Source organism: Prosopis cineraria, unplaced genomic scaffold (assembly GCF_029017545.1).
Source record: "Prosopis cineraria cultivar Desert tree isolate PC_DT_omini unplaced genomic scaffold, ASM2901754v1 PC5, whole genome shotgun sequence".
In the NCBI taxonomy this organism is placed as follows: domain Eukaryota; kingdom Viridiplantae; phylum Streptophyta; class Magnoliopsida; order Fabales; family Fabaceae; genus Prosopis; species Prosopis cineraria.
Window position 1 is genome coordinate 6,228,913 of NW_026555336.1, and position 6,695 is coordinate 6,235,607.

The window sequence follows — 6,695 nt, forward strand, 5'->3', positions numbered from 1 at the left end:
AAATGAAGGACTTAGATTTATTAAAATATTTTTTGGTATTGAGGTTGCTGAGTCAAATAAAGGATTAGTACTCAATCAAAGGAAATATACTTTAGACTTGATAATTGCTACTAGTTTAGGAGCCTAAAACCAAGAAATGTCCCTATAAATCCTTATTTGAAACTCTAAAGTGAACCTAAAAGGGGGGAAAGAAATCTATTAAATGATCCCACTAGATACAAATGCCTGATTGGAAAACTATTGTATTTAACCAACACTAGGCCTGATATAAGCTACACCATCCAGTTGTTGAGTCAGTTCATGAGCAATCCAAGAAAATCACATCTCAAGGTAGCATTAAATATTATAAAATATTAAAAAAGCCGAGTAGAGGTCTTTTGTTTCCTTCTTCAAGAAACATGGTATGAGAAGGATTTTGTGATTCTGATTGGGCCTCATGCCCAGAATCTCGTAAATTAGTTACAGGATATGTAGCCAAATTAGGTGGGGCTATTTCTCATGGAAATCTAAAAAGCAAGCTACAATTTTAAGATCATCTGCTGAGGAGAATACCGGTATGGGTAGTGTCCAATTTGTATGGCTCACTGGTTTGCTTAAAGATTTGCATGTTTATGACTTAACACCTGCGCACATTCATTGTGACAATAAAGCTGCAACTCAAATTGCTTCAAACCCTATTTATCATGAAAGAACAAAGCATATTGAGATTGATTGCCACTTTGTACGGTAAAAACTACAAATTGGGCTGATTAGTTAAAACATGTCGTGAGTGAAGAATAGCAGGAAGACATTTTAACCAAAGCTCTTAGCCGAAAAGCACATGAATAGATGCTCAGGAAGTTAGGCACCTTCAACCTTTGAGGTCTAACTTGAGGGAGAGTGTTGAAGTTAAAATGTATATGTGTATTCTTTATTTGGGCCTGCGTACCAGTCTGAAGTCCAATAATATTGTAATGTCTTGTTTTGTTTTTGGTTTTTGGCCTAATCACATCTAATTGTGTTTTGGCTATATAAAGCTTACTGGATGTTTTAGTCTTGTTCGGGTTTTTAACCAAAAATGATGAATATTCATGTATTTTCGAGAGCAGAGTTCCAAATCTATTATTTTAGCTCAGCTTTGGTTTTTCTACAACGACGTATAGGAATAAAGCTAGATAAGTGGAATCTGTACACTAAAAATTGGTTTGAGTATCGCCATTTTGATCGGCAAAAGCATTCCTTAATATCCATATTTAAAAATAAAAAAAAATTTATTAGTGACTTATATATAATTATATATCCAATATATATCAAACAATGGCTCATATTCAATGCAAATATGTACAGGCCAGCTTATATTCCATATTTTGAATAATGAATATATTCAAAGTCATGTTATCTCTCATCGAATCAGATCCCTTCCCTTGCCCTTCACACATTCGCAAGGTTTTATATATTATATTTCATCTTGTAAAATTGTCCCTTTTTAAATTATATTCACGAGTTTTATAACTATTATTCAAGGGGAACTTGAAGGAATTGTTGTGTTTTATATCTCCAAGCTCAAACTCTAATTTTGGTCCATTGGGTTTTTGCATTCAATAAAAGGATTTAATTTATTTATCACACATGTGCAATATTTATTATATTTAAGTTATGTTAATATTATCAACAACAACAATTTTTTTATTTGGTATCACTAATATTAGTTCTTATCTGATCCATAAAATTATTTTTCCACTTTTCCCTTCAATTTCATTTAAATATTTCTTTATGCATACCAAAACAATTAATTAATTTGAGTTTTTTTTATATAATACAAGTTTTCTTCCGGTATACTAATCTCTTCTGATAATAATTACATAAAATTGAACTCACAACCTTTTTTTTTAATGACCAATTTAAACACACAACTCATGCACCAAGGTGCCAATGTAGGATTCAAACTTAAATCTTAGATTCGCAAGAAGGTGGCGTTATCATTAGCATTGAAGTCACAAAAGTGATGGTGACACTTAGTGTCGTTGTTATCTTTTCTTCTTTTTTTTTTTTTATGTCTAACAATTTACTCCATCTAAATTATAGAGCTAGTTGGAGACTTTATCTTGGTCTTAAATATAAGATCTCAAGTTCTTTTATCCTTTATATTTATATATTTTTTTTTTTCAAATTGTTCTTTAGTTGGATGGTGTATAAATTATATATGTTGATAATACTGAATATAAGGAGGGATGTTTTTGAAAAACCAGCACACCTTTTGACAAATAACTAATCTTTCATAGAAAGAACAAAATTTTATAGATTTCAAAATTTTGAATTAATGATAGTCAAGTTTTCAACAAAATTTTAAAAAATAAATTGAGATATTTATAAATTCAAGAGTTTTAATTATAAATAAGATATCTAAATTTTGAACTGTAGTTCTCAGACTATATCTAATAAGATTTTTATTTGTAACTATTTGCTTAATATTTATAATTTTTTTTAAAAAAAATAGGATTAATTGTTATTAATCTATTTCTCCTTTTTTCAAATTCAGTGGCTTTGGACAAAGAGAAGAGAACTCGTTGCCTTATTCTTTGCCTTGTGTGTAAGAAGACCATCCTTTTATGCCTATAAAATTCCCAGGGGCCATTACTTCAAGTGTTCATATCATTTATACTCATCCCAACAAATCTGTCTTCAAATTTGCTTCCACACAATATTATTCTCTCTGGTTTGTCCTTTTTGACCCCTTTCTTTCGCTTCTGTCGAAAACAAACCAAATGCCTCTTTGTTTTTTTTAAAAAAAAAAATAAACTATTTAGTATTCGAAGTCAAAGCTCAAACCATTTTGAATCAAGCCGGGTTAAGATTTTTTGGACAAAAACTCTACAACTGGAGACAAATTTATCCTTTCTTTTTTTAACTTTCTTTCTAGGACACACATACACGATACATGAATCAGACATAATATGTTAATATTTTTATTTTTAAAAAGTATAAGTCACGATATGTCTAGGACACATGCCATATATATATATATATATATATATATATCTTATCATTTTGTTTTAGATACTAGATTTTTCATGTCATAGAAGATTTTAAAATAAAATAACAATATATACAAATTTACAGCCTAAAATTGAAATACTTAAAAATAAATAAATAAGGTATTTTTTTGTAGAAACATACGAAACCATTTTTACAAAAAATTAATGTTTGATTTTAAAATAAAAATTATAAAAAGATATTAAGAATAAAATGATAAACATGACAACCTTTTAAAAAATTTAATTTCTTAAAAAATGTCTTAAAGTATACATTGAAGTAACTCTAAGTACCAATTCACAATTTAATAGCATTGAATACATATCAAAAATTAAAAATATTTTTTAATTAAAAAATTATATTTTGATATTTTACATACACATATAGAAGAGGTATCAACATGTATGATATCATATATGATTCAACAGATACACCGAGCAATCTGAAGTACCGTGCTTCATAGCTCTCTTTGTATCTAGTTAATTCTTTGAAGAATCTCAAGTAGGGCTTTAGAAGCAAAATAATCATATGTAACGCCCAAAAAAATTTAAAACACTTCTATAGGTCTAAAGGCCTTAATTGTAATTAAATTTTTTATTCAATTACTGAATTACCCCTAATTTATATACGAAAACAAAATCCTCACATTTACTAGAGCTTCACTAGGGCAGATCTTCAACACTAGCAAGTGGTCAACAGCGGGTCAATTCAAGAAAAAAGCCAAGGAATGGTTTGATCCCTTGACCCCATAAATATTTAAAAAACATGTTGCCACTGAATCAGCAACCATCTTTAATTATATATAACAAAATATAATGTAGTATAATATGTATGTGTGTATGTATATTATAACTTGTTTTCAAGCTTTTATATCACTTGTTGTTAGTCATGAATGTATTATTATTAATATCCAAACAATCACTTGTAAATATTTGAACATGACTTGTTCATGCATAAAAAAGTTATAAATTTTTTAAAACTTAGCTTCTTCAACTTTTCAACAACATGTCCCTTTAATAATGACATATCATCAATATTATGTTAAATAAAAAATATGTGTGCTGTAAATTTTTTTTTCAAGCATTTTCATGGGTTTTAGTTAATCATGACCATATTATTTTTGTATTCAGATAATCACTTATAAATATTTAAACATCACTTGTTTATACATAAAAAACTTTATAAATTTTTAAAACCCAGCTTATTTGATTTTTTTAACAACTTGTTCTTTCAACATTAACATGTTATTAGTATTATGTTAAATAATATATATGTTTTAAATTTATTTTTTCAAGTATTTTCATGGGTTTTGGTTAATCATAGACAGATTATTGTTCATATCCAAACAATCACTTGTAAATATTCAAACATCACTTGTTCATATATTAAAAAAGTTGTAAATTTTTAAATCAAGCTTGTTGGATTTTTTAACAAATTGTTCCTTCAACATTGACATATTATCATTATTATGCTAAATAGTGTGTGTGTGTGTGTGTGTGTGTTATAAATTTATTTTTCAAGTATTTTCATGAATTTTGGTTGATTATAAACATATTATTATTTGGTATCGGAGTCATCATTTATAAATATTCAAATATCATTAACCCAAACCCATGAAAATGCTTGAAAATAAATTTAGAACATATATATATATATATATATATTATTTAACATAGTATTGATAACATATTAATGTTGAAAGAACAAGTTAAAAAAATCAAAAAAACTAGGTTTTCAAAATTTACAATTTTTTATGTATGAACAAATGATGTTTAAATATTTATAAGTGATTATTTGTATATGAACAGCAACATATTCATGATTAACCAAAACTCATGAAAATGCTTAAAAAATAAATTTACAACATATCTATTTTTATTTAGCATAATATTATAATATGTTAATATTAAAGAAATAAGTTATTAAAAAATTGAACAAGCTATAGGTTTTCAAAATTTACAACCTTTTTTATGCATGAACAAGTTATGTTTAAATATTTACAAGTAATTATTTAAATATAAATAACATCACATTCGTGACAAATAGCAAGTGAAACAAATGCTTGAAAATAAATTATAATATATATTATATTTTGCTATATATAATTAAAGATATTTGTCGGTTTAGTGGCAATATATCTTCTAAAGATGTTGTTTTTTGTATAAATTAAGGGTATTTTAGTAATTGAATTAAAAATTAATTGCAATCGAAGCCCTTAAACCTATAAAAGTGTTTCAGAATTTTTTGGATCTTGTATATGATTAATTTGCTTCTGAGGGCACTAGTTGAGATTTTCCCTGAATTTTTCTTTTCTATATAAAAATGGTAAAATTGATCCTAAGTTCCCATATTTTATATTGTTTGAAATTTTGTCCTCATATATGAGACTTTGGATCCATACCCTTGTCTACCACTAAAATGTTACTGCATTTCAAGTACTTAAACTCAGAATATATTATGATTAAATTAGTACAACTAACGACTCCCTCACACTTGTTAAACCAAATGATTGTCAACATGGCTGCTTGTTTAATTTCTTTACTATGAGTCAGCCAATACCATGGTATTAAACCCGGACCGGACCGGTCAGGTCAACCCGAAAACCGGTGACCCGGTCCTTTATCCGGTCTGGGTTTACTCCTAAACCGGTGACGAAATAAACCGGTGTAACCCGGTCAACCGGGTTCAACCCGGTTAACCCGGTGGGTTGACTGGATTAACCGGGTTATTTTTTTTTGAAATTTTTTTTTCACTTTTTATTTTTAAGAGTGCTGATTTATAGATACAAAAAGTAAAACTAAGTAAAAATAAGATAAAAGAAAAAGTAAAATCTAAGAAAATAAAAAAAATTAGATTATAACATTCGCTATTTCTCTCTCATTCTTATTCAGCCTTTTCTCTCTTCTCTCTCTCTCTCTCTCTCTCTAGACCTCTCTCTCATTGTGTCTCTCTCTCTTCTCGCTCTATCGTCTCTGTCTCTTCTCAATCTGTCTCCAGCTCTCTCAGCTCGCTCTATCATCTTTTCTCCAACTTATCTCTGTCTTGCTATCTTCATCTCTTCCCAGCTTAGTCTCTGACTTTCGTCTTTTTTCTAGCTCAATCTCCGTCTCTTCTCCAACTCTATTTCCATCTCTTCTCTAGACTTTTGAGATTGAAGAGTTGTAAGTGTAATGATAGATATTTAAAATATTGTATTTATTACTATTAGACTTTTGAGTGGTTGAATTTAGTTGAATATTTTTATAATTAATGTCTTTTTATTTAAATTGTATTATTTTAATCATGATCGGTTTGCCACCGGTTCAACCCCCGGTTCAACCCTAATTGAACCACTAACCCTTGATCCAGTGCCATAATCGGTTCAATGATCGGTCCGGTTTTACGTACCTTGACACATAAACATTTGTCAAATAAATAAATAAATAAATACGTTGGGTGGACGTGATAAGTGTATCATGCATTGATCATCAGCTTCCAGAACCTGGTGACTCTACAACAGTGTGTTGGACAAGAACAGAACTTTTGGTGGAAATGCTTGCTTCTTCGGGCAAATAACTATATTGCAACTATCTCAACTTATTCTCTCATATAGATTCCATTACTTTTTTTCTCACCTTAAAAAAAATTAATAATAAATAATACTAATTTTTTTCTGTAATTTTCTACATTGTTCATGTTGGGTA